The 10,167-nt window shown below is 41.7% G+C and overlaps 1 protein-coding gene across 1 annotated transcript in view; it reads left to right on the top strand.

Annotated features, from left to right (window-relative positions):
- gatad2b (GATA zinc finger domain containing 2B) overlaps positions 1-10,167 on the top strand; it is a 61,620-nt gene that overhangs the window by 17,319 nt on the left and 34,134 nt on the right. The gene's annotated exons all lie outside the window — the stretch shown is intronic.

Below are 10,167 nucleotides of genomic sequence, written 5' to 3'. Positions count from 1 at the left end.
GAAAGCAGTAACGGAATGCACCAGATTTCAGTAAGGAATGGATTGTATTCAGATTTTTCTTTATTTCAATTTATGCAATCTGTTGAAATATGCCAAGATTAGCTCCAACACTGATTGTTTGGATCAGCTTGGTAAACCTCCAGCAGCAACTAACATAGTTATATTACAGATTCATGTTTTAAGTAATGGATCAAATGTCAAAAGTAATGGCAAATTTAATTGAAATGTCATGAAGCTTCTTGAGTCTGTCAACCAGTCCAGAATAATGAGGAACAGTGTTCATGATGTAGAGGCTGCAGCCAGTGAATGTTTGGCATTAGTGAAAAAACTGTTATCAAGATGATCACCAGATCAGATCTGTGCTGCCTGATTAATAGACAAATGATGTGAAACATTCTCAGTAATGTAGATGGCGACCTCTGTGGTGTGGAGTGTATTGGTATGAGATGAATCCTCCACACGGTTTCTTTCTTTCACTTCCTCTGCAATGCTCTTTGTCTCCAACTGCACACTAAACCCTCCTCCTCCTCCTCCCCTTTGCCCTCTACCACTGCCCCCCTCCCCATTCATCAGTATTCTCCACCCTCACACGCACATGCACACCCCCACCCCCACCCCTCAGGCGACAGCAGAACAGGAATTGATTAGTGGCGTGGCATAAAAATAGACAACTGGTTGTCATAGCAACGCCCACAATGAGCCGTTGTCTTGTTTAATAAAAAGCCGTGTTGTGTCTGAGCACTAGGTTGAAGGTGTGTTGCCTTACTGCTGTCTATCCAGGCACGAGGTGGAGGTATGTGTAATTATCACACTGCAGTCTTGGTGAATGAGCCCTCTGTACTAAATCAACACACCAGTCACTTCATCCAAAAACAAAGCACCACCAGCGTCCTCCTCTTAGCTGTCATTGGCTCTAAATCTGCATCCTACAGCTGCTCCACATGACCAATTACAACTCTGTTGCTATGGGCTCCATTGTGATTGGCCTCATTAGTGTCAAAAACTATCCATATGCAAAAAAAAAAAAAATTCCCAGCAGCCCAGTCAACATCCTTCTCTCTCTCTGTGTGTGTGTGTGTGTGTGTGTGTGTGTGTGTGTGTGTGTGTGTGTGTGTGTGTGTGTGTGTGTGTGTGTGTGTGTGTGTGTGTGTGTGTGTGTGTGTGTGTGTGTGTGTGTGTGTGTGTGTGTGTGTGTGTGTGTGTGTGTGTGTGTGTGTGTGTGTGTGTGTGTGTGCATGCTCACTGTAGCGATGCATCAGCCACTGCCTTCTGTCTTGGCACAGGGAGTGGTTGTTCCTGGACATCTCTACATAATTTCTAGCACTGGCTAAAGAAACCCGATGGAAGCTACCTCTGGTAAATTTACTGTATTTATATAGCCTTCTCTAAGGGTATCCACCACATTATCCTACATGCCATTCACATATTCAGTAGCCGCTCCTAGTTGGTAATTTCCTTAAGGGTTGTGGTTAGATCAGCAACAATTGCGAATACACAGTTGTTCCTAATAAAGTGCTTGCTGAGAGTAGCACTGAGTAGCATGGTTGTTTCACCTGACTGTTGTTAATGAAATGCACTTTCCACAACATCAAATCTGGGATTCCTGTAGACATTTTGTATGACACCAGAAAAAGATTCTCTTCATTGAACTTGGCAATTTTGCTCCAGCACTGGAAGCTACTTTCAAAAACCCTCACCTTGGACTAAAGTTAAGGCTTGTGGTTCAGTTATTAAAGTTGCCAGTTGCTTTAGTTATTCTTTATCTCTCACACAGATTTTTGGAAGAGGAGTGTCAATGATTTGAACAGTGCTATTTGTGTTTTTCATTCCTTTCTCTTTGATAGGTCTTTATGGCAGTGTTGGGGATGAGTGCTAATATGGCCCCTCATAGATGCTGAATGCACTAATTGTAAGTCGCTTTGGGTAAAAGCATCAGCTAAATGACATGTAATGTAATGTAATGAGTTAGCTGTCATCTTTGCAGTCTAGCACTACTCACAGACATTATTTGCCTTGTCAGCAAGTCATTCATTATTTTCTTCACATTTAGCAGGAAAGCTGAAATACTGCCACACCCATGTCTTAAATGCAGAAATGTTACTTTCTATTTCTGTATTATAGCATCACCTCCTGCTGAGTATTGGTCGTTGGACACTTTTGTGTGACAGAGGCAAATTTGCCCTCTGCACCAAAAATACGGTATGAAAAATATGTATTGTTGATGGCTATCGACTTCTGTTCTGTTTAACATTCAAATAAGCCTTATTTGTGCATTATTGCATTATTTTAAATAAATAAGATCGGGATTGGCAATCTTACGAATCTATATTTTGATAGATTTGGAAGATGTCCACCAACTACTTTGCTTATGAATCAAAGAGATGGTGAAATATTACCATTATGGTCTGCTACCATTTTGATGTATATCCATGCTATGTTCACAAACCAACCGAATGGTTAGATGGCTGTGCTGATTGGCCAAATTATATCACATGTCTCTCTCAGAGGGTCTGTTTCATGCTTGATGTATTAAATAGACTATTCCATATAAGTTGGCAGCATGGAAGATGAAGAGCTTGAACAGTATGTGAATACTAATAGTCTGTCCCTGCTGGGGACAATGCTGTCTGCAGATGTCAGGCTGATGTATGGTCAACACAAACAGAGGAGAATAGTAAGTGAGCAGTCTCACCTTTTGTATGTTGTATTGTTCAGTGTGATCATTACAGCGGATGTCTTTATTTAGGATTTACAGTGCATACAGTTTTATAACCAAGAAGTGTTTAAATTTTATTCAATAACGTTCACTTTTGCACTGAGGTGCAGTATTGAATTTGAAAACACTTTATTTAAAATAAAAACAGCCAACCAGTGCTCTGTAGCAGCAGTGGCCGTGACTCATCAATGTGACGTCGTCGATCATGAAAACGGCATGTTCTCGGCAACAGTGTCATTCAAGACAACAATAAAATATATTGTGTCCAAATCAGACCAAAACAACACTGCACTTCCCTGGGCCCTTGACAATACACACGAGTTTGAAGCTGATAAAATGGCTCTCAAAATATGCAAGCCACAGACGGTCAGTGATTTCTGGAATCAGTAGATAGATAGATAGATAGATAGATAGATAGATTATATTAATCACCACAAAAGTTAATATTTGGTCTGATTTATCAATTATTCTTATTCTTTCACTTAGGTATAGAATTCATTTTCATTTGGCCTGCTATAGTTTCATGTCTGCATCTCCCACATATATGCAACACTTAGGATGTACACACACTCCCACCACTGAACTATTACTGTGCTGGTTGTTGTGTGTAGGTGACTTTTGCTTTTTGTTTTCTATGGTTGTAAAATGTCCGACACTAACTCCAAGTGAATGGACATTGTGAACCACATATAGTCCACAATGGAGATGGATACAGTTCACACCACCCTGCAACTAGCTGGTTGATACTGGATGCTGTCAGACCATGATTTGGATTTTTCTGACTTTTCTGCACAAATTCAGCATTAACAAGTGTTCCATCTCTGCAGTTAATGTGATAAATGTAGGGGGATGGCCCAGACTTTTGTTCACCTCCTGCTCGCTGTGGTCACTGTGTTGTTTTTTTATGCAGCTGAAGTCAATATATACTGTAGTTGTTCTCATTTAAAAGCAACAAATTGAGTGTCTTATTCATAAAAATTAAATACTTTCATGAGATTTTGGGGAATTACTGAGATACTTTTTTGTATTCATGACTTGCCATGTCGTCGGCCAGATCAAATGTCCTGGAGGCTAGGCGTCTGCCACCTCTGTGTTTTGCTATAAAGCACCAAAGATGTTGGTGCTTTATAGCTTCTAAAAGATTAAAGCTTATAAAAGATTCTAAAAGGTCTCTAGTAGGCATTGAAGCAGTGATGGAGCAGCACAGCCGGATGCTGTGTATGTTGAGAGTATAGATCTTCCTGCTGCTCACCCTGTGTGACCTCAGCGCAATGCCCAACTGTACACAGAGCCTAAAGCTCTGCATGCCACAGTTAACATGACCTATATACTGATGGACGCAGACATGCTGTATGTTACATGATACAGACTGTCAATGCTAGCTGCAGGTATCATGTGTCTTACTGGATCTTGCTCGGATTATGACATGGCAGCCATTTTGTTCCCAGCTTCAATTCAAACTTTACTGCTTAACTGTTGAACAGTCACGGTCTGATTGCACCAGTTAAGCAGAGCAACAGACAGCCTTTTAACTCTCTCTTGTAGTTGTACGTTTTCTTCCTTTTTCTTTTACCCATGAATTATTAGATTAGACAAGATTTTTGTGTATCTCAGTTGTATTATGTATAGTACATTGACTAATCATAAAATGCACAGGAATTAAAGGGTTACTGGTTTCATGGTTAACCACAACAAAAATATATTTTTAATTATCATTCAAAACTGTCCCACAATAATCAAGGTTAACAGCAGTAAAATGGTAAATGGTTTTGTATTTATATAGCGCTTTTCTAGTCTTGATGACCACTCAAAGCGCTTTACAGTACAGTTTTCCATTCACCCATTCACACACACATTCATACAGTGCATCTATTCGCAGCACTTTTTTATTCTATGGGTGGCCATCGGGGTTCAGCATCTTGCCCAGGGACACTTAGGCATGCAGATGGGTCAGACTGGGGATCGAACTGCCAACCTTTAGGTTGGAGGACGACCACTCTACCCCCTCAGCCACAACCGCCCCGATGTAGGTGCAACATGCAAACTGGTTAAGGTTTGTAATTTACTGCAGAGTAAGCTTCTAAGATGAGCAAGTCTGACTTGTTTTCGAATTATGGTTTTATAAATCAGAGAAACTGGCGTCACATAACGCAGAATGGTCCCTCATGGATGGTGAATGCAGTAACCGGAAGTCTCTTTCGGAATGAAAGCGACTTCTGGTTACTCAAAAATTGCATTTGGTGAAATTCTTAAGGGCATTTTTCACTATTTGCTAATTTGCCTGAAAAGACACATTTTGTTGCACTGTAGCAAATGCTGATCAAGCAGTGTTGGAGTTGGACCTACACTGCAGGCCAAAAGTCTGGATCATTTTAACCTTAATTTTTAAATATTAAACGAAAAACACAATAGTTAATCACTAGAGTACTGATATCTTAACATTTAAAATATTTTTAAAAATATTGTAAGAATAACCTTTACTTGTACAGTGTGGCACAAAGGCTCAACTTTTGTCTGGCTTCCAATAAGCTTTTAAACACATCAATCTGTAGCTCCAAATCTTCTTGAAACCTTTTTCAGTGTCTCACAGGTACAACATATACAACACACCCTCCTGCCGTTTTAACACAGGGTTGTTTTAAGTGTAATCATAATTCAATTCAATATTATTTGTATAGAGCGAAATCATAATATACATTATATCGAGGCACATGACACAGTAAGATCCAGACCTTAAAATTATAGAGAAACCCAACATGTCCCCGAATGAACAAGCAATTTGGTTTTGGCATTAATCAAATTCTACACCAAAATTTATTTCATGATAATAGCACTTAATGTCCTTATGAGTCCACTTAAAGAGTCCTGACTCTCAAACATAATCCAATATATCTGTATTGGAATTGTTTTACTCCCTAATATCATTATTGGACCCCGAATTCATGCCACTTTTGTATCAATGCCACCATTTTATACCCATCACCACCATTTTGAAGGTAGGGTTAATGACCCTACTGGAGGTGTTAAGTGATATTGCAGCACCTGATCAGTATTTGCAGTTTTTTTTCTTATTTTGTCTTTGGTTAGAGATGGGATGTCCGACCTGACACATCTGGCTCCTGCACCTCAGCGATAAGCCTGACATCGATGAACTAAACAGTTGAAAAATGAACAGGAGAATGCTTCCCTGGTCGTGTGTGAAAAGTCCATGAGGGGGAGAAGGTGGTTGAGAGACACAGGGCAGACTGGGAGGAATTGAATTGCTTCGGCCAAATGGATTGTCATGATGCAGATCATGCATGAAACGAGCAGCAGAGTCCACAGTACAGAGGCAAATGGCCTTATTACTATTACGCTGGCATTGGGCCCGTTTTGGCCAGTTCACCTGTTGTTGAGCCACACAGGACAGAAAGGGACAGCCTAGGGCAGGAGGGTGCTCTTTGCTGTAGACTTGCAGTGCAAATGTGAGGAACGCCACTGCATTTATTCTGAGGAGGACATTTTAGCTGCAGCCATCTGATCGACAGCTCTCTCTCTCTCTGTGTGTGTGTGTGTGTGTGTGTGTGTGTGTGTGTGTGTGTGTGTGTGTGTGTGTGTGTGTGTGTGTGTGTGTGTGTGTGTGTGTGTGTGTGTGTGTGTGTGTGTGTGTGTGTGTGTGTGTGTGTGTGTGTGTGTGTGTGTGTGTGTGTGTGTGTGTAGGGAATTAAGAGTTGGCATTATGTCAGGAGAGAGCTGCCATCCCTGCCTCTTTTCTAGCCTTACACACAGACACAGCCAACACACAAAGACTTCAGCAAGGATAGCACAAGATTAAAAAAAAACTCCCTCTGCTTTCAGTGTGTCTTGGCTGTGTCAATCCTTTATCACCCCACATACACACAGACATGCTCCTGCACACATGCCTACACACACTTCATATCCACTCCTGATTGGCCAGTGTAGTATGAACAAATGAAGCCCACAGCTCTGGCTACATTTAAGGGGCCCCTGAAAGTAAGCATGTGTTTATTTTTACAGTCAAAGAGGGGGGGAGGAAAAGACGGAAGGTTTGAGGAACTGGGGGAGGGTAGAGGAGCAGGGAGGATTTTCTTTGTGGTACTGTACAGCTGGAGCAGGAGAGGGGGTTACAAAATCCTGCCTTCTGTTGGAATGCTGTGCTGTAGATGGATGTCTGGACACAATCTATTTACTGTTTTATGGTATTGGGCTACCTCTTCGGTGCTCTTACTTTGTTACCAGCCAAAAGATTCTGACATTAGAGTTTTCACACGTCCAACATTGTCTTGATGTTGGTTTTATGAAGTGTGATTATTTCTTTATGTGGAGCGGCATTCACCCTCTATCAACCTCCACCCAGTCTCTCCATCGCCATGTCTCCTTTTCCTTTCTTTTCCATTATTGCTTTGGCCTGGCAGAGTGCCCAAAGCTAGAGGAGTGGGTGGGAGGTGGTAGGAGGGATTATGGGAATATGGGGTAGGGGGGGTTAAAGAGAGAGTGTGTGGCTTATGTAGCAGCTGACTGAAACAGTCATTATATTATGTAAAGGCAGTCGGCGTCAGTACCCGGGGAGTGGGGGGGCTGAGGGGATAGGGGGTGCCAGTTTGTGATGCTCAGCACACGGCCAACCCTGATTGGCTCATCAGCTCCATTCTCAGCAGCACTCTGTGTCTCATTAAAGGTGGAGGCTTGGCAGAGAGGGTGCAGAAGCTGCTTGTGTTTTTTCTCAGCAAATGGAGGCGACGACTGGGCCCCGCTGCTGCGTCACAAACTAATTAGAGAAGAAGAAGTGGCAGGTCGGGTCGTATTGTACGATCATTAAGACTCCTCCCTGCGTTAAAGAGGCTGCTGCAGATGAGAGGAGGATAACAGACGTTAAAGGGGGACAGAAAGAACTGATTGAAGCACCATGTTAAAGAAGATGAGGGCATACGATAGAAGTACAACAGCAGGAATAATCTGCTTATAGAAAGCTAATGAAGAGATAACCGGCCAATTAAGTCCCTGCTTGAACAGTCACTGACACTCCACCAAAAATGATCTTTTCCCTGTACTTTTTAGCGTTAAACCAGGTGGTGTTGTTGATGCCATTGTGCAGTGCTAGAAGCATCCATTTGCAGGTGGTCTGAACAGGATCTACCGTCATTCACAAAGGAAGAGTAGCCTGCAAATTTAGTTCCCACCACTGGTCCCAGTCTTTAAACATGTGTAGATCTTGTGGTGTTTTAGAAGTTTGACAGACCATAATTTTTTTTTCAGAATCTTGCATTAGAGCTCTTGTGTAAGTCATTATTGGTTCAGCAATATTTGGGGCCGATAGAGTGTAACTGCCCAATTTAAGAATGGCTCTGGTTCCAGAAATACATTTTCCACCCAATTAATATTTGTGAAAATCCTTATAAAAGGGATTTTAAGAGGCCTATCAGCTACGAGATGAATCTTGACAGTAAAGCATTTGAATCGGAGTAAAACATATAATTTGAAAATGGAAAAAAGAGTGTGTACATAAGAGTGAACAAAGGAACTACGCATCACCAAAAGCATCAAGAATTATCAAGTGCTCTTCATCTTCAATAAACCTGGTTGTTAATATAGTGTTGCAATATATTGTTGTTAGGCTTTATACAAGACACAGACTAACTTTCATATAGTGAAGTAACATGGTGTTGACTAGCAAGTTATCCATTCTGCAAAACTCACAACAACCCTGTATGTCTTATCTTTCATCCTGGCCCTGACAGAACCCACAAGCTGGCCCAGGCTCCAAACCCGCAAACAAAATCTGTCAAGTGCGACAAAAAATTTTCTAGCTGGTGCGCCACCATTTAGCCAGTGTATCTCTGTATTTTATCAAGTCGTGTCGCTTCCTCTTCTCTTCTGCATAGTTAACACACACAGGCCTGGACTGGCCCCACTTCCACACTCACAGACAGACAGTGAGGCTGAGGGTCACCTGTGTGAATGTGTCCCTTTCCCACCCCTGCTGACCTTGCTCACTTTATACACGTTAACAATAAACACCAACACTGATTGGAAGTTATTAGGACCTGAACAGTACTGAAGAGTTTGGTGGCGGATTCAAACACATTGAAAAAAAGATTTTATGCGCACTGTCCGGACTCATGGACACACTATCGTTTAATACGTAAATAAATGTGACCGAGACAAGCAGACGCATATATTCTTGTACTTCTATCTTATTGAGGACATTATTCTGCATAATGCATTTGCCAGCCCCTAACTCTAACCTCAGACAAATTCAAACCCTAGCCATATGTCATAACCCTCAAAATCTTGGGTGCACCTAAATTATGTGCTGGTGCAACTAAATGAAAAGGTTAGGCGCACCACTGCAACCATTTTCTCTGGAGGAGGTGCATGTGTGAATGCAAAATTCGAGTGAGACGCTTTGCAGTTTCTCGGACTTGATCCGCCTGGCTTACTAGTATAAAGTCCATAAATATCCAGGAGAAGTTGATGTGCTAACACAGTAGAGGATCCCTGAATTCACCATGAGCGATTGGGGTTGGTTGATGGCGCTTCTAAAAAACAAACAAAAGGAAAACAAATGTCTCCTGGTGACACACAAAGCGGTGACACACACACCAATTAAGATGTCAAGAGTTTGCGTTCACTCCCGCCTCTGTCTGCTGCACCCGGGCTTCTCCACCTCTCGCCTGAATGATGCGGTGGTTTTGTTGCTGTTATGAACGTGTCTGTGCAGAGAACCTCCCACTGTGTTGTGCATGTCTGTGAGGCAAACTGTGGGTAAACTCCGTAGCCAATTCTCCGGATTTTACCTGCAGGTCATGTCTGGAAACCGCTATACACTATCTCCCAGTACATGGCCTGACTTGTAGTGATTTTCACTCCTTAAAGGACCCATCATATGCCCATTTTACCACAGTTGATACGCTTCCTTGGGGTCTTAATGAAATGTCTGTAACATATTTTGGCCAAAATACCACTAAGATCATTTAAAACAGCACCCTTTTTACCCTGTCTAAAACAGCCCTCCTCAGATTGACCTGTGGTAAAGATGATGATGGAATGCTGGACAATGCGGTCATAGGCCACATGATTTATATGGTTGTGATAAATCATTTCCATTGCAACAGCGACCTCCACCAATTAGAGATGTCGCTTTTACACCTGGGGATTGTGGGTTGTGTAGTACTTCTCCTTGGCATTGTGAATAAAACAAGTTTTTCTTTAACTGAGTTGATATCATACAGACTTGTTGCTCCTACATGAGATTACAACAATGTTTCACAATCTCATAGCTTGTGGCAAGTCTACATTGGATGGTTTCAATATAATGGCTGATAATAAAAATCTCCATTCAGAAAATAAATGGGATTTTTACTTACGAAACCATGCCCTTGCGCACTATTTAGATCACTTGGAGCTTTAGTTACATTAACTCTACATCCTTACTAGCTAAAATAAGATGC

Source organism: Pleuronectes platessa, chromosome 18 (genome assembly GCF_947347685.1).
Source record: "Pleuronectes platessa chromosome 18, fPlePla1.1, whole genome shotgun sequence".
Classification (NCBI taxonomy): domain Eukaryota; kingdom Metazoa; phylum Chordata; class Actinopteri; order Pleuronectiformes; family Pleuronectidae; genus Pleuronectes; species Pleuronectes platessa.
Note: the sequence above shows the minus strand (reverse complement) of the source record. Positions and strands in the feature narration are given on the sequence as shown.